Raw genomic sequence first — 22,611 nt, 5'->3', positions numbered from 1 at the left:
GAGGAAGACCCTTTCCCCGCCCCAATAACTTTTAGCCCAGTGGTTAGGGTACTCACCTGGGATGTGGAAGACCTCTGGGTTAAGTCCCCGCTCCATCTGAGAGTGAGAAGAGATTTGAACAGGGATCTGTCCCTCTCAGGAGAGGGCTCTAACCACTGAGCTATGGGATATTCCGAGGTGGGGCTCTCTCAGTCTCTTCAGTTGAAACTGTACCACTGTGGAAAAATAATTAAAGAGTCATTAGAGGAGGGGGATTGGATGCAGGGCCTTCCGCCTCCTGAATGAGTGCTCTAACCACCAGGCTACAGAACCATTCTCATGCTTGGGTCCCCTCTCATTCAAAGAGTCATTTGGGCCAGAATGAGACAGAGAATGCCTGTGTCGCCTGGTGGTTGGAGCACTCCTTTGGGAGGGGGGAGACGCAGGGTCCAGCCCTCCTGCTCCAATGTCTCCATTTATTCACAGCAGAACAGCTTCAACAAGAAAGACTGGGATACTCCGCTGTGGAGCTCTCATACGGCTGAATGGTTAGAGGCCTCACTTGAGAGATGGCAGAGCCCTGTTCTCCCCCTCAGGTTCAGGGGCGACTTAAACTGGGGGTCTCCCCTATCCCAGGTGAGTACCTGAACCACTGGGCTAAAAAGCAATGACGGGGGTCCTTGTCCTTTTCCTCTCCCCATCTTCTTACTACAATGGCAAGGTACCTACCTCCAGGAATGGCTTCACAGCTGAGAATTGCTAGCAGAAATAAGTGCCTCCGGTAGCCTGGACTTAGGTGCTTATCTCCAAGGGGGTGGAGGGCTTAGTATACACCCTTCTGGTCAGCATCTCCCATTAGCTAACTTGGGTGGCTCCCTGCCTAGCACACTGGCTTCTATGAATCGCAGCCTAAGGGTATGTCTACACCGCAATTAGACACCCCCGGGTGGCCTGTGCCAGCTGACTCAGTCTCATGGGTCTCAGGCTAAGGGGCTGTTTAATTCAGGTTTGGGCTGCAGCCCAACCTCTGGGATCCTCCCATCTCACGAGGTCCTACAGCCCAAGCTGCAGCCGGAGCTCGGAAATCTACGCCACAACTAAACAGCTCCTTCGCCCGAGCTCCCTGAGCCTGAGTCAGCTGGCATGGGCCACCTAAGGGGAGGCTGAAATCACAGTGTTGACATTCCCTCAGGGGCCTTTTTCTCCCCTTTCACCACATAGAGACTGCAGGCGCCTAAGTCAGGGTCTGTGAATTGCAATGATTTTCTAGGCACCTACTTCCGTTTGTGCATTCAGGGCTCACAGGCTAAATATATGCACGGTGGGAGAGGAATCAGAAGCTCAGACTGGTGAAGAGACTTGCTCAAGATTACACAGCAGATCTGCAGCAGAACTGGGGAAAGAACCCAGGTCTTATACCTCTCAAATCAGTGCCTGATGAATTAAACCTCACCCCAATACTAAAATAACACACACTGGACTCCTAACCCACTTTTGGGGGCTGCATCATCACCTAACAGTCCCCCCAGAAATGAGGCTGTAGATGCTTTGTGTTGCCCTAACCTCGTCCTACAGCACAGCCTCTGCCAGTGTTAATGTTGGCATAGTCCTACAACAACTCTGAATGAATTAGGCCTTCTTTGTCAAATACACAATTCTTAGGCTTGATCTACACTTACCTCTGCGATTCAGTCGATGGGAGTTATACAAAGTACGCAAAGAACTTGCGTAACTCCTGTCAACTGCTATGCTTCTCTTCTGTGCGCCATCTTCACTGCACTGCACCGATGGGAACCATGTTCCCGTTGACTCAGTGCTACACCACTTTCGGTGGTGGATTAATAATGTCGACTTCAAATCGACTGAGCGGGTCTTCACTGACTGCTCAGTCAATCCAGATAAGTCGATCTGACAACGACGACTTTGCCTTAGACATTTGCCTTAGCAGTAGACATAGCCTTAGAATGGTGCCAAGATTAATTACAATAATAATGATACCAACTAGCTCTTATATAGCATTTTTGGTCAGTAGAGCGCAAGGCACTTTACAAAGGGGGTTAAGCCTCATTATCCCCATTTTATAGAAAGGCAAACTGAGGCACAGAGCAGCACAGTGGCTTGTCTAAGGTCTCCCAGAAACACAATGGCAGAGCCAGGAAGAGAACCCCAGTTCTTTTGAGCTCGAAGCCAGTGCTCTATCCACTTTACACATGGAGGAAAGTAAGCGAGAAATAAAGTCACACCCATTTCAATTCCATTACAAAAAGGAGGAAAAGGACAAGAGCAGAGGCAAAGAAGAATTAACTTCAAGCTTGAACTAGGGTAATAATAAAAATGCTTAGCATTCTATCACGCAGGCTTTAAACATTAACTAAGTAATCCCCACAATACCCACATGATGTAGGTCAGTAATTCTTATCATGCCAATTATAAACGGGTAAACAGATTTTACATGTTATCACTGGGGGGGCCTTGAATGCAACAAGACATTTTTGTCACAGTTTGGCACTGCTGGTATTGCAGTTTTAGCTCAACCAGTCATAGCAACAACAGGAGAGCCAGAGTACACAAGTTGGCAGAACTCATCTTAGCCCTTTCAGATAGCTGTGCAGACAGCACTTTGCAGTTGTGGATCTGGCTGGAGCTCAGGCTCTGAAGCCAAGGGAAGGAGTTGGCTTCAGAGCCCAGGCGTCAGCCAGAGCCTCAGCTTCAAGCTCCGTTTACACAGCTATTTGGAGAGCGCTAACATGAGCCCCGCTAGCCAGCGTCTGTAGAGCCAGGCAAGGCTTGCTGCCCGAGTTTGTGTAGACATACCCTAAATGGGAAGCCACCATGTTACAGGTAAGTTTTAACCAGCCCTGCAGGGATTTTTCAGTGCCAGAGAGCAAAGTCCTGCAGAGGAACAGAATGATATATGGAGGACATCCATGGGTGTGACACAGCTAACTCAGAGCACAGTGCTAGACTGGAGGAAGGGCTCCAAGACAGAACCAAAAAAAATTCTGGAAAAAGTTCTTCATATTTTTAAAGGAGTTTGCTTTCTATTTTTGTTCTAGAAAATGAGTTTACTAGCGGAACTGGTAAATATGCTGTTTAGACAAACCATGGAGTGCTCTATTGCTCATGACTTGGCTCTAGAATGACTTGGCAACCGAGATTCAGATCTCTAGGCCCAATCCATTGTTGCCCTACATTAGAATGCTAGTTGACAAATGGGTCCAAACTTCTGCAACAATTTGTTCCCTTTTTTGTCTAAGTGTTGATTAAAAATGTCATTAAAGCTCTGAATTCTGAAATTTTTGACCAGTTCCACAGTGGGTCAAAAATGGGATATAATTTTTGTCAAACATTTGGTCCATTCCCTGCCCCATCAAAATTTGGTCCATTCCCCCCCCAAAAAAAGGCATTGAATTTTTGAACTTCAAAATATATTGACTAGCTCAACCCTGCACCTTGTGCAGCCATTTACTCCAGTGCAACATGATTACAAAGCGGGTGACAAGACGATACGCAGGGCCCTGTTCCTTACTGAATACTGGTACTGAAAAAGATTGATGGGCTTCATTTGAAAAGTTCAAAGAAACCTGAATTCCGGCAAGGGATGGGAAGCAAATACAAACGCATTTTGCAGTTGATCAGTGACAGGTAGCTAAACCATCTAGAATCATATTCCAGCCCATGCTGGTAAGCAAGGTCATCTCTCTGAATTAAATGGCCTGATTGTTTATATTGACTGGATTTTTCCATCCTCAGAGGGTTGTGAGCTGATAGCCTTCTTTGGATACTCATGGTGCATCAACATATAGCATGATGGTGTGAGGGAGCTATGAAGACTATGATGAGGTGTGCAGACTTAAGTACTGCTTTGCAAGCCATTCACTGCTAATTCATTTAGGACCAAAGCCTCTGGCCCAAATTAAGACAGAGGAAGGCCCTGAACACAGAGGATCTGGTCTTATTTTGCTGCGCAGAATGAAAGAAGATAAAGAGACATCTTGAAATTATACTCTACAAAGGCTGTGTGTGCCAGACGGAGCATTCAGGAGCGGCCTGGGAGCACCAGTGCATTGCCAGTGGATTCAGAATGATCGTGGATCCACCAGCTCATCTCCTGTCCTATGCACAGCAGCCACATAGCTGCGCAGCCATGCAGTGGGCTGGCTTCATTCCTTCTCCGTGTGGCCTGGGTTCTGCGTGGGAGGATTTTCATTCCCCTGATCAGTGCTTGATGTGTGCCAGGGTTTGCCAGGGCTGAGCCCTGGCACCTCTCGGCTCGGCAGTTCATAGCCCCAGCACCTCTGGGCTTGCTGCATCAGTTGTGAATGTAAAAAGGATGCTTGAGCCCCGGCCCCTCTTTCATTACAAATTAAGCGTTGCCCCTGACCACCACGGAACCTCTCTGCAAAAAGTCTGTTTGCGTGGGCTTTGAGTAGGGGAGAGGATTTGGCCCCAACTGAGGGGTTTGAATTCGCCAAACCAGACAGCTGCCTCCTCTCCCGTTCTCTACTAGTTGTGCCTGCCGCACACCGTTTGGCACACTCACACGCGTAGCAGCAACAGCTGACAAACAAGGCTCTGGAGCCAAGACGCTGGACTGCTGCTGACTACTATGGGCTGCTCCCATACATTGTGGGGCACCCAAGCACCACATGGATGGGATTTCTGTCCTGGAAACTGCCGCCTTCTTTGGCCCATCTGAGGGTCAAAACCCCTTTATTTTAGAGAGCACCCAGATATGTACAATAGACCACCTGGCTCTGCAGGCTCCCTTATCCCCTACTACATCAGTAATACATGCAGTGAAAGCCATATTATACTTAACCGAAAGACAATTATGGCTTCTAAAGATTTATGACTGTCTGCTGTACACACTAACATGGAAATACATTTTTAAAAAGCCTAAATGCAGTACTGTTTTCTGAGTCCAACTATGTTTTAAACTGATAGACTGCATCTGCTCTGATGAGCTGTTACTGTGTATCTCACAAACACTCATTTAAAATACTGCCATGAAAAGCTCTTAAAAATCTCTCTCTCTTTTCCATGACTGTACCATAAAACAAGTTAATTTGCGTTAAAAAAATACATTGAAAAACACTGCTGAAAAGGTAACATGCCCTGCAAAAAGGCAAGACACTCTCAAGACTACAATGTAGCCACGGTTTTCAAAAAGACTAGTGGTTCTGGGTGCTTCAAGTTTTTGGATGCCCAACTTGAGACACCTTAAATGGTCCAGCACTTTCTGAAAATCAAGCCTCTTTAAGCTGCCTGAAGTTGGGCACCCAAAAACTGGAGGTACCCCAAAATCACTCTTCTTCTTCTGAGGCATCTCCACTACTGGAGGTTTGCAGCCATGGTAGACCATTCTGTACAATCTTTTACAGATCTCTTTGTGGATGAATAGTCCTTTTGATCCATCTAGGATACCACATTGTCAGTCCCAGATCATCTTCTGTCTTGTGTTCTTCTGTCATCAATTTTCCCTTCCACTGGCTGTAAACATGAATTGACTGCTGAACCCTTTAAAAACATGCCCTGCAAATTTAATCTCTCTTTATATAGGATCTCTGACTAGCATTTGCTGAGTTCCAGTCATCTCCAATACTTTTTCATTGGTTACGCAGTCCACCTAGGAATTTTTCAGAATTCTTCACTAATCATAATTTGAAGGATTGTAGTTTCTTATTAAAGATTGTTTGAATGTCCATGTTTCTCAGCCATAAACTTGCATTTGGTCGGTGTTAAATTAAGAGTTTGAATTCAGTCTGCAGATTTAGGTCCCTTTTCCATCAGATGTTTATTCTTCCAGAACGTGTCTTTCATTCTTGCTATTCTGGTCTTGGAGTTCTGTATCCAATCTTCATCTTCTGTAATGATGCTTCTGAAGTAGCAATCATTTTCATTTACTGTATGTGTGTATCATTCACTGGAACCTTGCATGTTTTCCCATGCATACCATAGCTTTGGCTAAGCCAAATTCAAGTTTAGATAATATTTTTTGGCATATTCATATATAATCTCCATTAACTTCATCAGACCGTCTTCTGAATCAGTCAGCAATACTGTGACATCTGGATGGTGAATATTATTCACCCATTTTTCCATTCATCTTAATACTTTCTTCTGTTTCTTCAATTAATTTAATCAAACACTTGCTATAAATGTTGAACAAAGTCAGTGACATTATACAATCTTGTTTCATTCTTCTCTTGATCTCTATTAGATTTTCCTTTTCATCTGCCATTACAATGGCCTTCTGATTCCTGTATAATTGTTTTATTGCTTGGAGTTCATATCCATCAATCCCTACAGTTCTTAATACATTGAACAATTTTTATCTGTAATTTTTTTCAAATGCTTTTGGAAATCAATAAAACACAAATACACTGTTTTTCCCATTTCAGCTGATCTTTCCCATATGAACTTTAAATTCATAAAGGCATTTATCATGCCCTTTCCACTTTTAAAGCCATATTGTTATTTACTTCCTTATCAAGATTTCCATGTATTTGGTCTTGAACAACTTGCAGAAGTATCATAGAGGCATGCAGTATTAGGCTGATTGCTTTGAAGTCTTTACAGATCATAGATTAGTTTGATATTCAGTTTCATCAATACCAGAGAAGTTACCAAAAGTCAAACGTTATCTAAGATGGAATCTTGAAGCACTGAAGAATCATGAGGTACAAAATCACTACCAAGAAGTGTTGTGGATTATTAATGAAAAGCAGACCAAGTGATTTGGGAACATCTGAAAGCAGCTATCAAAGAACATAAACATGAAGGGAAGGCAAGAAGTTAAGAGCTTTGAAATCATTGTTCTGATATGAAAGAAGGTGTTATGCGATTTGCCAGTCACCTTGGGGTATGCTCATTTATTAGGGTTACTTTCCTTGGGGGCGGGGGGTTATAATTCTATTAATGTACTGCTTGTATCACTTGTGTTTTCATATGGAGCTTTTACTTCTCCCTTCTGCAAGTCCCCTCCCAATGGAGTTACGCTGCAGGACCTAAGTTTCCCAGGGCTGGGTTCCTCCAAGCCCAGGGCTTGTCTTCACTTACCTCGGAGATTCAGTGGCAGTCGACCAGAGTTACACAACTACGCAAAAAACTTGCGTAACTTCGGTTGACTTCTCTGCTTCTCTTCTGCGTGCCATCTTCACTGCACTGCGCCGACGGGAACCGTGTTCCCGTCGACATAGCGCTACACTATTTGTGGAGGTGGTCTTAATATGTTGATTTCTGAATCGACTGAGCGGGTCTTCACTGACTGCTCAGTCGATCCAGAGAAATTGATCTGACGGCAGCGAATTTGCTGCTGTCAGTGAAGACATAGGCCCAGACTCAAACAAACACCCAAATTCACACACACACATTCACAGATTAACAGAGGGTGTCTGAGCGGACTGGGTCAAAACAGCACTTTTAAACTGACATCCTTATATGCCATAGGTTCAACACGTCGCTATCCCCACTTTCACTCTACAATTATTCTAGTAGTAACCCCCTTAATGAGCAAACCCCACAGGATTTTTGGGCATTACAGGGATTTTTGGCTTAGGTAAAAGTGTTGCTGCAGAGCAAGATAGGGAAGCTGAGAACACGAAGGAGTAAATGAAGTTTGGAGAGAGTCTGACAACCAGCTTGATTATAAAAGTTATTTTATTGCCAGGTATATAGAGTAATAGCCATACGAGGAGAGATCAATAAACAAAACAATTACAATATTACACGGTTTCAACTGGGGTATTGAGGAAATCTAAACCAAGTTTGATTACAAGTCAGGTTTAGAAAGTTATGCCTGGAGTGAGAAAGAGAGCGATTAAATTAGGTCTGAGGGAAAAAGTGGACTTAGCCAGAGAAGAGAGAGAGAGAGAGAGAGAGAGAGAGAGAGAGTTGGGGGTCTTGCCCTCAGAGCAATTTGAACCGGACAAAGGTTCCCAGGAGCAGGCTGTTCAGCTTAGGGTCCGGAGGGCTTGAGACTGGCAGAGCCCACAACACGATCAATCAGGAAGAGGTGAAGTCCCAGTGGAACTGATGCAGCTTTTGGATCCAGGCATCAGAACAGAGTTTTCAACTTGGGTAGGGGTTTTTGTAGGGAAGAAACAATGGTTGACGGGAGAACACTAGGTTTATTTATGAGTAAACGATGACTCAAGGGAGTATGCCAGAGTTGTTTTGTTTGGGCTGGACAATAGGAACTGATCATTCCTAGCTATGGGCAATGTTCCTTCGAAGGAGCTCATAATGCAATCAGGCAGATTCAGTATTTTGGATATCAATGACAAGGATCTATGACTAGAATTGGTCTGATAACTGCTGAGCTGGTTGTGTGCAGGCGTGGGTTCATTAACATCTGGAGCAGAGATCTCCCACGATGCCATGCTTCCCTGCTTTGCTGATTCCAGAGTTCAGTGCAATCCCTGCCTTTAAGCTTGGTTCTCCATGCTAATAGAGATTTTTTCCTTGTTCCATCTTTGATGCAAATGAGGCTCTCTGTTTTGCATTCGGTGTGCTAATGGAGATGCCTCCTTCTCACATCTTCGTTACAGATGAGGCTAAGGGAGTTACCTTAATCCTGCCACCCTTGTCTGGAGGGGTTTAGGTGTGTCTCCCACTGTATTTTCATTGCTTTTTGTAAGTCTTTCTTCAGCTCAGTTATGGTTCAAGCAGAGGCTGCGCACGCGGGGGGGGGGGGGGGAGGAGAAGGAGGGGGAGGTCCCCAAGAACATGGAGCTGACAGGTAACAAAGGAAAGTAAAAGTAAAAAGATTGACAACAGAAAAAGAGGAATAGAGAAGACTAAATACAATTATAAGAATAAATGCAGATTAGTAAAGTCTGAATGACTGCATGAGAAATGCAAAGAAATTGAACAACTGGATAAAGAGAGCAAAGTGAGATGTATCAAAAGATAAGACCCTTAAATTACAGAAGAAAGGTGACCAATACGACCCTTATGGACAATATCTGACACACTCTAAAGACAAGAATGAAAGGTGGCGGTAATTTATCAAGGAATTATATGGTGATGATAGGCCTGAAAAAGAGATTAATCAAGTAAACCTGCCAATAATGGATGAAGAAATCATGGTGGCAATAAAAAGACTTCCGAATGGGAAAACACTAGGTTGTAATAGAATACAGACTGAATTGTTAAAAAAGCACAGGAGATGAAAGTTTTAAAGCCCTGTCTGAGACAATGAAGAATATGTTTAAGATAGGAGAATTGCGAGAAGACTTTAGAACCTCAGTGTGTATCCAAATTCCCCCAAAAGAATAATGCTAAGGAATGCAAAGATTACAGAACAATCAGCCTCATGTTGCATGTTTGAAATCACAAGTCGCTTGAAAATCACAAGCCACTTGCTTTTGACCCCAATATTCTCCACTTCATTCCTCCTTTTTTGTTTGTTTCATCTCACTGTTGTGTCTTGACATATACATTCTCTGGTGCAAGGACTAGAGTTTTTGCTTTAAAAATCTATTTACTGCTGTGACCCAGGAACTTCTTGATCCAAATGGCAGAGGGCACAGAAGGTGTATAGAGTTTTACAGGAATCCCCTGTATCAGATGTATGCACATTAAGTTTCCAAGGGGTGGCTTGTGAGGTCTCTACTAAGAGCCAAGAGCCCACTGGTCATAACGGTTGCAAAATACACATAGGGATGACGTTTAAGGAATTATGTATCAGTACTGAAAATAATGTTCTTAAGGTATGTGAGTTAAGGTACGTCACCAGAAAGTGATAAACATGCTCCTGCCAAATAGGAGGGAAGAGGCACTTATCTCTCTCTCCAGCTGGTCCTGTGTGTATTCTGTATTGTCCACTTCACAATGGAGGCCTATCTACAATCAAGTCGAATGCTAATCGAGAGATTGAGAAATTGGCAGGGAAGAGGCACACAGGAACAAACCCAACCAACAGGGGGCATCCTGTTTATGGATAAAGACACAGGAGGCACAGAGAGACACCCCAGACCTTTTCCATTGAGGAAGCAAGCTGACAGCATGACTTGACAGTAGATCACAGCTGAGTCTGGCTGTAAAATGCTGGCAGGACTTTAGGTCAGCATTGCTCTATAAAACATGAAAGCATCTAGTTAAGTAAGTCTAGGTTCCAGAGTGCGAGTTATGATTTTATTTTATGTCACCATGTGTTTCCAATATTTCTACTTGCTCTCATTTGAAACGCTACTCTGTGTTAAGTCAACTTTTGCTTGTTTTCACTGTAAACAGATCAAAGTGCTGTGCCTTAAAGCAAAGCTGTGAGCTTAGGTGTGTCTGGTCTGTTGCGAGCTACCACTCCTTGGGGAGCAGCAAATCTGTCAATGCTGTGAATGTCCAGTGGATCAGGGGTTGGACACTCAAGGGAGATGCTCGGAGGTTGGAGTGTACCTATCAGCAACCTGCAAAGGGACGGTGGAGCTCGTGTAGGCTCAGAGAGCAGTGCTTGCGTTGCCTGTGGCCGGGAGTGTCAGGGAGCTGACTCCTGGCAGACACGGACAAGGCTCCCTCATTCTAAGAGCTGGTGGTAGTGAGATGCCTCACAGCCCATGGTGCCCTGCGAAATGTCACAACTACCTCAGACAATGAGGTCCTGATCTCTCATGCTGTAACTGCTGCAGACACAACTAGTGTGCAGATGCTTAGACAGCCATGTGTGTTGGTCTGGAAAGGTCCATGGTGCCAGGAGAATGTAAAACAACAACTACAAAATAAAAGCATTACTGTCTTTCCAGGTAGAAAACTTCACATTTCACTTCCAAGGGAAATTAACAGCCAGGTATTGGTATTTGGATAATTTTGTTTTCTTCAATTAATGAAACACCACATCGACTCTTATTTATAATCTCATGATCATTGTAAATGGTTTTAAAGCAAGAACAATCACAAGGATGATTGATTCTTTGATTTTTTTTTTCCCTGAGGCCTGCACACATCCAATGTTTCCCAGCTTTACAGAGGCAGTCACTTGTGCACAAAGTTTTGGAGCGCTGTCACTGGTGTTGCAAATACTGGGGTAAGTTCTATGCGCACACGTGATAGTGCTCCAAAAACCACCCCCCCACACACACACACACACTATTTCACAAGCACAAACTGAGGCTATGTTAAAGTCAGATGATTTTTTTTTTTAAATCACACATCCAAACTATTCCAAAGTTCACAGGTGTTCTGATCCAATGTTTTAGTTCAGACCCATCTCTAGTTTAAATGGATTTTTTTCATAGTGCAGGTTAAAACTAGAGAAGAGGGAGAAAACCAATGCCAACGCAAAATTTATTGCTGAACTGAGATCCTTAACAATAATGAGACCAAAAAGACATTTTCTTCTTTCAAGCAGTTAGCAGACACGGTTCTCTATGAACCAAATAGGAGATCCAGAATTGCAGCTCTTCCTCTCATTAGTCATTATACCACATCCCTCCCCATTGTCCATGCATCATGCTCTTCTGCTGAGAAAATGAGGATGCCATTGAACTCCTATCTGCTCTTAATTGACAGCTTGGATACATTTTTGTATGAGGCAATTGACTGTTCTATTGAGCTACAGAGGAGTTTGGGGTATAAAAAGCATTTTCAGGTTTACATTTATATAAAATACGTTAAATTAAAACTTATGAGAACAAAGAACACTCTGCATTTAGAAAGGATCCAACTGGCTTCGAAAGGCTCATTCAACTAGGCCTTGGAATACAGTGTCAATTCTCTCCTAAATCAAGTGCCAACCCTGTACTCTCTTCAGCAGGTCTCCAGTATTATAACATCTCTCAGGTCTCCAGTAATTCATTCAGAAGCAAAAATACAAAAAACAGCTGAAACCAGCAAGTAATTATTAATCACCTACTTCCACCTCTGCTCATCGCAGACCTCCAGGGGACCAACTTCACATCCTGCTTTTTAACCCAGAGAACAAAATGTACAGAAGAAAAAACTTACGCCCTGGACTGACACCTGTGTTTGAGACCGAGAAAAGCTAATTCCCTATTCTCCTGGTACTTGCTCAGGAAGAGAAGGTGGGGGGAGGAGAAAAGAGAGTGTTTGAGGAAACGAGGATAGTTCCATTTTATTTTTCTTTTGGCTCCAGCTGGTACTTTAGAAGGAGATGGAAGAGATTATGCTTTGGAAAATGTTGCATTATTTTTTTCTGGACATTTCAATACAGTTTAGCTATGCTGCTAGATGTATAGTCAACCTTCCCTCCCACCCCCCAGTACTGTGGTTATGTAAAATTCCAACTATAGATAATGAGGCATTTCTATCAGTGAAAAAAACCCTACTGTAATGTGGCCCAAAACAAAGAGGAGTTCACAACACATCTTTTATTATCCTGGCCCATTTAGTCATTAAGGCTCTGTCATTATTTCCTTTATAGATGCCCATTTTTCAGAAGTATCTCTGTCCACCCTATTAACTTGTTTCTAGCTGGCATTCAAGAAATCACCATGGGAACAAATATTTCATTCATAAGTTTTCAATTAAATCAGTGGGGCTGATGTAAAGCTACAGAGCTGGGCAAATAATAAAGATTCCTGGTTAAATAATCTTTTTCTTTGGTTTCTCAAAACTCCAGAATAAACTTTGCTTTTTAAAACTGAAATACTGGTGACCACAGCTTCATAATAAGGACCAGAGGCTTTAAGTATCTTGGGGAAATGTATGACCCCCCCATTATATGACTTATAAAGGTATATGACCCTCCATGTCACAGTATCTGAGCACCTTCCAGACTTTAATGTATTCTCCTCACAACGCCCCTGTGAGGCTGTAATCATGAGATGGGAAATGGGGGTAGAGAGAGACTGACTTACCCCAGGTCCCACAGGAAGTCTGTGGTTGAGAAACCCAGATCTCCCAAGTCCCAGGCTGGTGCTCTAACCACTGGACAAGCCTTCCTCTCCGGTATAAAGATAACTCCAGTATTCACTTTGGAAGCCTTGTTTTCCTGTGCAAGTTCAAAGAGAGGTTTCGTTTACTCTAAGAGGACGTCCACACTTATGGTGGCAGGTAGAATACAGCCACTGCATGCCCTGCTCATTCAGATATAAAGAACAGTGTGGATGGTGAGCATGGCTTAGGCGAATACCGTAGAATGCACTACGTAGCTGAACCCTAGGATATGTACCCTACACTGCTTTCTACATGCCTAAGCCGTGTCTCCCATGCAAACACTTCTATTTTTAGCAGTGTAGTGTCCTCCTGACTATCTGCTGCTGGAGCCTTTCCCCACCGCAGGGAAAGACGCCAGCAGCAGGGAAAGGCTCTGGCAGGAGGGAGGCAGCCAGGGAAGGCTCTGACAGAAGCGAGTTCAGTTCTCTCCTCTGTGCCAGAGCCTTTCACTGCCACTTGTACCTACACTGTGCAGTGAGTGTGGATGCAGCCTGCCTTTCACTGTGACATGTAGCTACACATCCCCTACCCGCGACTGCGTGTGTAGGCAAGGTCTAAATCAGGCTTCTTCAATTCTCACACTTACGTCGCTGGAAAGAATCCCACCAGCTGTTATGGGAGTTGGGCAAGGTCCCACTGTGCGGAAAGAACGAACAACTCCTGCAACCCTTACGCAGGTAAAGAAGTTGGGCAAAACTCCACAGAAATCTGTGCAGGATCCACCTAACGCGTGAGTGGAATGACATTAAATGTTAGCAGGATCACACAATTAGAGATGGAAACGACCTGTTAGACTACTGGGCCCATCTCACTGTCTTTGCAGGACATAGCAGAGGAGAGTTCAGATGCATCACACGGTCAAGACAGCAATAACTCACGGTCAGCAGATTTTAAAACAGCTGCAAATATCTCTGTCATGGTCAGTATTGACAGTTATTACTTGGACAGGATCATATATCGCACATGCACCAGAGCCACTTGCCTGCTGCATGGGGCCTTGACACTGGATTGAAAATTATGGGGGGGCAGGAGATGCTTTTATTCTCAGAAACTCCTAGAATTGCTCAGCCACCTTCTTGATCACTTTGTCTAAAAAAGGAGGATTATGAGTCTGGATAATAGCTGGATAGGTCATCATGGTTATTTCCAAAACAGTGGTTGAAGCTAAGCATTATTTTAGCCAGGTTAGGATTCTCTCCTCCATCAAGAGGAGAAAGGACAATAGCTCACAGTCAGCAGACTAATGTTTCACCATTCCTTTTCATAAACAACAGTGGGGTAGGGCCCTGCCCATTTCACAGAATTCCATAGGGCACAATTATGGGGCATTCTCAAACCACTTTAGGCGCCCTCTTGTTCTTACCTTGTGTTCCTGCTGCCAGGGTGACTGGCTCTAATTCAACAGAGGAACACAGAAATGGTCAATCTGGAGCAGACCCAATGTCCATCTAGTCCAATATCCTGTCTCTGACAGCAGAGGCAGTGCTGGGTGGGGGGACTTGTAAGGGCTCAAAATTTGCCTCCCCCCTACCCCTGTAGTCACCCCATAGCAGCTGTTGCTCTTCAGCCACCCAGCTCTGATCTGAAGGCAGGGCAGAGAGAGTGGCAGCTGCTGGCTGGTCACCCAACTCCAGCAGCAGAGAAGTAAGCCTGGGCGGGGGGCTGGGATACCTGACAGCGGCCCCTGGCCCATGTCCCTGCCCTCCGGGGTACGCCGCCCAGGGCAGGTGGAGGGTCTGGGGCTCCCCACAGTGGCCCAGACTGACATGCTCCAGTCTGGACTCCTGGGCCCCAGCCTCCCCAATGTCACGGTTCCCAGCTCTATTGGCACTGCTTTGTTACGGCTTTGACAGCATTAAAGTGTGTTTAATTTTTAGATAAATGGGGTCTTGCCTCATTCCTTCAGATACCCCTGCTGTTATAATATATATTACTTGATTAAAGGAACAATGTACCTTTTAAAATCATATGGTTTAAACAAGGGTATACTCATTTTAAGGGTCTGAGTTTCTATCAGTACAAGGGAAAGAATTTTTTAATCCATTTGTCTTGTCACATTTATGCTCTTTGTTTACTTTGAGCATCTCTTTCAGCTTGGGCTAGGAAGCCAATTTCACTTTTGTTTTTAGTCAGTTTCAATGTGGGGTTCTACTCCCAACATTACAGGGGAATGTATTTTGAAACAGCTGTTTACATTTGAATTTAAAACAAATTGTGGACACAGTTTGTTTTCATTTTGCATTTCATAATTTGTTATGACAATTCATAACAAAATACAAACTGCTAAGGAAGAAGATTATAAAAATTCATATCAACAATCATACCAGTCTGGCAATGAGGGATGATGATGATGGGAGAGGAAGGTCCAACTGTCCCTTTGTAGAAACATTTCTACGGGGTTTAGATTTTATGAAAGTTTGATTTTTAAATACAAATATGGTGTCAAAGTTAACTTGCTAGGAGTCCCCCTTAAATGCATGTTTTGGCACATGTATTGTATATACTGTTATTACTACGCTATTTATGAGATGGTGGCATAAAGCGGTATTAACAAGCATTTTCACAAGTGCTGTGTGCCAAAATATGCATTTCTCACTTAACCACGCAGTTAATGCTGCAAGTAATAAAAGTCCACAATAAGTATAAACACACTAACATTTATTTACTTAGCTCTCTAATTAAGGTGCTTTTAAAATATTTTTAGATTAGCTACATTTAGTATTATTGACATCACAGATGGAACTAGGCTGGTATGTGTTGGTATCATGTAGAGAATGTTCCCCCATGAATTATAGTGGTCTGTGACACCAAAAGAAAAAGTAAGTAACTTTAGAGCCATGTATGGGCTTGTCTAGGTTCCTCTGTATGATTCACCATGATCATCTAACACATATTAAAATACAACTTGCCCTGTCGGCACTAGGGGGTTTGAATCATGTTAGCTAGCACATTTTAAATATGCACTTTTTATCCTAAAGCTTATCTAAATGAACACTCACTGTCTGGCAAGCTGGAGTGTAAATTTACCCCATGCTGTTGTGCTGCGTATCAACTGTCTGTATGGACTCTGCTGCTGTGCGCTAAAAGTTCGGAGGTGCATGCTGATCTATTAGTTGTTAGAGATAAAGACTATATCTCTTACTATTCAAACTAGAACTAGGTGAATAATTTATAACTGATTGAATAAATTGTCATATTTGTCCCTTTCTCTGTTTGCAGATTGTCTATTAGCAAATCACAGCCTTCTCAGAAGCATTGTTTCAAATAATTCATCAAATAATTTCTGTGCATAAGTCTTGGTCTGTAGATTGTGCATGAGCAGTTCATTGCAAGTATTTAATATTCAAAATTCAAGCTGTGTCGGTATCTTTCTGTTCCTTGATTGGATGACTGACTCAGGTTTCTAGTGAAAATACTTGTTTATTATGAATTCAAAATTTGCTTTTTATGATTATTCTCTAACATTTGCTTGAAGTTTTCTGATTCCATGACTTGTCTGCCAGTCAACCCATTTGCAGAACGCAAACAGAAGCAGCAGGTGAAACAGTTCAACAAATTCAGGTAAAAATTGGCATTTATTTTCACCAACCATTATTTTGCAACATTTGCTTAGCTCTGTTTTCTCTGGTGGCACAACCAATTAAGGCTGATCAGTAGTGGACAAGCTGCTGCAATTGCTGATGGAAACGTTATGGAATTATTTTTTGCCTCTGGCTATGTCTTAGTTGCCTGGAATAAGATCACATGGGGCATGTGTATGCAATGCTTGCGATTTTTAAAAAAGATGTCTTGGAAACTGCCTTGTTTATTCTGGCTAATGCAACATGTCTTTGGGCAGCACTGTCATATAAGCGCAACCAATGTGGTGCACGTAAGGGAAGGAGAATATTCTCTAGTGCTGGACAGCAGAGATGCCTGGATGACTTTTTGTTTGTTTCCTCTTAATTCTACATGGTCTCTTCAGCCTTGGGTCATCATTGTCTTCTAAATCCTCGCACATGCCTAAATCCATGTAGAAGAATATTCTGGAAAAAAATCAGATCCTAGATAGCAAGCAACACTGTAAATCTTCCATTATAAGCAGCATATTTCAAATATGTTTATTTACATTGTTATGGTAAAAGTAGAAATGGTTTGTTCATGAAGAGTTGATGGATAAGCACCCACAGTGAAATGTCACAAAAAGAAGACTAAAGATATCATGCAAATAATTAAAGCTGATCAAAAAAATTGAGATGAGCTATTTTCTGTCACAGTATATGGTTTTGTCAAAATTGAAATAGTTTGTGTAATTGTGTAGATTTTGCTGAAATTTCATATAGAAAAAAAATTGGAACAAAGATTTTGATTTTTGATTTTGAAACACTTTTTTCTTTCAAATTCTTTTGATTTTGTATTATAATGCAATATACAATTTTTAAAAGGTCAAAATTGAAATGTTTCAATTGAGCCGAAAGATTTATTTTTTCCTGAGTTTTCTTGTGTGGAGAATTTCTAAATTTTGGGCTTTTGTTCCAAATCAGAACAAAAACAAATTCTGAAACTTTGAAATCCTTCACAGAACAGAATTTCCATTCTCTGCACAGCTCTAGCAGTAAGTGGACACAGCTGTTCAGGGTATTATGGGAGTGAAAGCTCTCTCCTTTGGCCTAGTAGGTGAAGCTCTGAGGTTCCTTTGTGTCATAGAGCAGCTGCACGAAGGGCAGGTGGAAGCCCAAGCTCACCTTTTTAAGCCAAGTGGTCCCCATGAGCAATCTTGGACTAAGGGTTTCCAAGGTGTAAAACTCAGAGGCCTGGGGTGAGAAGAGAAACATTGTGAAACAGTGAAAGAGACAGAGGCACAAGACATTTACTTCTAGGGACAGGGCAGAGGTGCCTTACCTGAGTTTTCTGCAAGAGGGAGTTTCCTCTTTGTTATATGTTTGAGGAAACAGGAATCGTTTACATTTTCTAAATGAACAAATTACACTAAGGAAATGTGTGACTCCGCTTCACCGATTTCGGTCCACATGGGGAAGCAGACCTGGAAGGACCTGAATTGTGAAACTGCTCAGCAAAGGGGCAACAACAGTATATACGCATAAATATCCCTCCACGCACAGGTAGCAGGGGCACAGGGCCAGAAGAAGTCTCTTATTACAAAAGGATAAAGTCCATATTTGCTTCAAGGCGACAAGGAGCCAAATTCAGCCCAGATATAAGTTGGCACAATTGTAGGTGCTTATACCAGACATGAATTTGGCTAAGGTATGGAGGTTTGATGGAAACACAGCTTCAATGTAAGCCTCTATTACAAACGGGAATACAGCATAGAAATGTAAGGAAAACAGTGTAGAAATGCACTATAAGGAAAAGGAATATATACCTGATACAGCTGGTGGGATCAACTCCATCCTCAGGCTTGCCAATGAATTTCTGTACACAATATTGCTGCAATATAGGTCTGTAAGAATGTATGATATGAAGAACTGTTTAAATACCATCCTGGGCAGCCCCAAGAGTCCCTCAGGTATGGTATGATGAATAAATATATACTGTTTTTTAGCAGGATGAGTCACCAAATCAGTGGATTTTTCCTAAATAAAAGGCTGCGCTGATTGGTCTTGATTCTTCTCTAACGCTGATGCAACTTCATTGGAGTTACCTGTCATTTACACCAGTGTAGGCAAGCCTGGGATCAGGCCTATAATCTCGTGCAATATGTATTTCCTAAATAACTGGATGCACTAAGAGAAGCCTCTTGTGTTTGTGTAAAAAGCAGGGTGTTGGGTGGGGTATAGTCTGCTTTTGCTACATCAGGGAGTGTGTGGCAATCATCTTTCTGTGCAGAAATCCTTTGTCTCTTGCTGAAATACAGAGGTTGCATCCTGCAGGTCCCCAGCTAGCAAAGGGTACTCTTTCCCTCTTTCCTCTCTGCCCAGGACACCTCCCCTTCTCACATCTGATTTTCCCCTGATTTGGCTGCAGCAAGCCCTGCGCTCACAGGAACAGAAGAGACCATTGGAACCCACTTACCCATCGTTTGTGTCGGTGAAGAACCCCGGTTAATACCACGGAAGCACAAAAGCATAATAGGCCAAATTCTGCTCTCAGTTTTGCCCAATATAAATGTGGAGCATCTCTGCTTGTATAACTACATAAGTGTAACAGAGCAGGCGTTGGAACACCCAGCTTAAATCACTTTTGAAATGTGGGTGCCATTATGGATCTGATGGTGCCAGGTACATTTTTTCAGTGGACAGGCCCGAACATTTACCCTCTCTTTTAAACGCATACATATTTTCTGTCATACTGCCCTCCGGGTCCTTGACTAAACCTGCCTGTTCCACCAAAGGGGGCTAACACACAGTCTTTGTTGAAATTACGCATCATGGTGACCCAACAACAGCAGAGACAAACCCAAAGTATGAATTTTCTACATGATCCTCCACACCTCAAAGAGGCAGTACAGTACTATGGACAGGGCACTGGATTAAGACACAGGAGACCTGGATTTCTTTACCAGCCCTGCCATTCACCTGCTCGATGACCTTGGGCAAGTCACGCCCTCTCTCTCTGTGCCGGTTTCCCCTCCCACCTTTTTGTCTATTTAGACTGCAAGCCCTTTGGGACATGGGCAGTCTTTGGGCAGTGCCTAGCATAGTCGGACCCTACTCACACCTGGGACATCTAGGCACCACTTTAATGCACATAATAAATAAAGGTCATGAGTTTGTGAGCATGATGCTTTCCTCCACTTGGTTTCTGTTCCTTTCTCAAAACCAGGCAGGATATTTAAATAGGAGAATCCTACTCCCATATATTACTTGACGAGACAGCAGAATGCTTAAATATTACCATAACCTGACTGTTCACAAGAAACAAAGCAGGCAAGCAGAGCAGAGGGGCCACATCACATGACCATGCACACCCACTCACCAAAACACAGCTGGTAGGTTTAATTTTAGTCCCGCTTTGACAGGGTCCCTTTAAATTTTACTGGCTTTTGTCAGTTTGTATCACAGAGCAAAACATTGTTTAAATGCAGCACATTATTTTTGACCTGTGAATCATAGCACTCACTCAAAGTCCTTGTCATGGATGTAATCCACTGTACGGTCTATCACATGTTATTGCATCTATTTTCGTGGCAGGGGATTCTTGTTAAAAGAACTGTTCACCAAGAATGGGGATTTGCTTCACATACTTGCAAATTAGGAGCAAGATATCAAATAGCTCCTCGGGGCTATAAAACGTACAGCTTCCATTGACTAATGGGCGTTTGTGCTGCTAAATAATAACATCTTACATCTGAAGGATCACAGAGCTCTTTCCTGACTTACAAACATACCAAATAAACAAACTTCACTTCATCCACTACAATAGAATGCAGCAGAGCCAGTGCTAAGGAACATGCAAACACTGAAGTCACGCTTGGGAACTCCCCCTCTCTTCTCTGTCAGGGGCAGCCCTTCGGGAGCCAAGGCACACAGGAGCATTTCTTTATTTTTAAAAGAAGTTGTTAGGGATGGGAGCAGCGGGAATGTTGTGAGCGAAGGGTGAGCAGCAAGAGGCTCGTAAAATGCCATGGGAGATAGGTAGAAGGGAGTAAAAACAAACAGGTGCCCTCTAGGCAATTCCTGCACCTTTTCTGAAAGTTTATAAGACTAGAACTTAAATGCTGCCACATTTGGGCTTGGATGTGGCAGCTCTTTAACACCACTCAACACAGGTTAGGAGAAGAAATACCACATCCAACTGCATTTACTGTAGCTCTGCAGAATGTAGTTACCCAACTTGGCATATAGCAGCACGTAGAGCTTAACACCTCTAGTGTTGCGAAATGTATCACGGATATCTTTAACCCCCACAACTGGTCAGGACCTTGATTTTGTGCGTCGGCCAAAACTCCCCAGACTACGTAATGCTTTGAAAATGTCTCTCTTAGTTTTGTTTTTAAGAGAACTGCTATTCATTCAGATCATGTCTGACAGACTTACAGCATGATTTGCAGCTGTAATACCAGACACCTTGTCTTCTGCAGGCATCACCTACTTCTGCTAGCTGGGGGGAGGAAAAAGAAACCAAGGATACCACTGGGCAAAACTAAGCTCTAAGAATTTTTAACAGCCACATTAATCCAGTTATTGTTGACTTTCTTCACATTATGTACATTCAAGAGTATCTATTTTAGAGCTCCAGGAAACTCCAAATAATGACATATGTGTTAACATGCAAAGAATGCAAATGTGGTTATTTATTATTTGGTCTGTGGATTCTCTCCCACTCTAAAAAAAACAAACAAACCCCAAAACAATTGTACATAGCTTGTATTTCCCATATTGAAATAAAACACCACCTTTGTTATTTTACATTAGGGGATTCCAACCTGTTTTTTTCCTCAGTGACAAATGGTGTGAAACAAGAGTGTTTTAGGACCCAGCTGGGACTTTGCAACAAATCCTGAACAAAGAACTGTGCATCATTGGGTGGTTCCAGAAGTAGGCCAGGAACCAAATGCTGGCCTCTCCCCCCCCAAAATCTGTGTGGCATGCTAAGAAAGGGTGGATGCATATATCTTCCATATAGAAGGTGTTAATTTAACACTTGCCCATTGCTCTATCTCAGTATTTCTCAATCCAGGTGGGTTGCAATGCTATTTCCATGAGAGGGGGAACAGAAAAAGGGGAAAATGAGACTCAGGGTATGTCTATACGTGAAACTCGGGGTGTAATTTCCCACTCAAAGAGACATACCCATGCTAGCTCTGGTCGAGAAAGCACGCTAAAAATAGAATGTAGCTATGGCAGTGCCAGCAGTAGGAGGGGCTAACTGCCCCAAATACCTGTCCTGCATGCACTCAGAGAAGCTAGCATCTCCCGCCACTTGCATAGTTGTGGCTATGCTATTTTTAGTGCTATAGCTCGATGAGAGCTATGGTGGGTATATCTCTCCTTGAATTGGAAACCACACCCCCCAGCTCCAAGCACAGACATACCCAAAAAGGAACAAGAAACAAGAAAATTAGAGAGACAAGTAGTTGCATAGAAGCCCTTCAAGAAGTGATAGCTTGTTAAAATATATATCAATCCAGGTGACTGGTCCAAGCTGATATTTTTCATAATCTAAGATTTCTTTGCTTTTTTCTAAGACAAAGGAAAAGCTGCTTCTACCCTTTCTGGTTGCAACGATCACTTTCCAAAATGTAACAGCTACAGTTATTTGGTGTACTGAATATACAGCATTGTGGAATGTGCAATTAATGAAATATTGCAACAGAACGTATAAATCATACTTGCTTTCAATATATTTTTAAATGTGAAACTGTCGTTCAGATATACTGAATACAAATGCTATCTTTAAACTTTAGAAAATTAATGAAGTATATATTTGTAGCATTCTTTTTGGTTTGAATGCGACAAAAAATTCTGGAATTCAAGAAAACTAGTGATCTGGAGGTTAAGAGTGAGAAAGTTTGAGCAACCCAATGGAAAGAAGAATAGTAATTGTGGTTAAGACACTAATCTGAGGGTTAGGAATTCTACATTCAAATCCCATTGCTGCCACAGGCTACTTATGGGGTCTTTGGCAAGTTACTTAATCTCTCTGTTGGTTGAGTTCCCCCTATAAAATGAAAATAATATTTCCTTCCCTATGGAGGTGTTGGGGATAAATACCTGGGAGGTACTCATGTACTACACTAACAGGAAGCCTACCAAGATTGTTATATCCTCTTACTGAAGCTGGAAATGACCGCCA

The 22,611-nt window shown here is 42.8% G+C and overlaps 1 long non-coding RNA gene across 3 annotated transcripts in view; it reads right to left on the bottom strand.

Annotated features, from left to right (window-relative positions):
• Positions 1 to 22,611, bottom strand: part of LOC137166567 (uncharacterized) — a 74,623-nt gene that overhangs the window by 5,632 nt on the left and 46,380 nt on the right. Inside the window, exons 3-5 of one of the 3 annotated variants that reach the window (XR_010923730.1) lie at positions 18,239 to 18,316; positions 17,598 to 17,666; positions 12,795 to 12,928 (exon numbers count right to left, since the gene is read on the bottom strand). This is a non-coding gene — a long non-coding RNA (uncharacterized lncRNA). Of the gene's footprint in view, positions 1 to 12,794; positions 12,929 to 15,509; positions 16,899 to 17,597; positions 17,667 to 18,238; positions 18,317 to 22,611 lie in introns of those variants that run through there. The other 2 variants (XR_010923729.1, XR_010923731.1) reach the window with 2 other exon arrangements.

Source organism: Emydura macquarii, unplaced genomic scaffold (assembly GCF_026122565.2).
Source record: "Emydura macquarii macquarii isolate MOO-44397 ecotype Brisbane River unplaced genomic scaffold, CSIRO-AGI_Emac_v2 contig_2890, whole genome shotgun sequence".
NCBI classification, from domain to species: Eukaryota; Metazoa; Chordata; order Testudines; family Chelidae; genus Emydura; species Emydura macquarii.
Note: the sequence above shows the minus strand (reverse complement) of the source record. Positions and strands in the feature narration are given on the sequence as shown.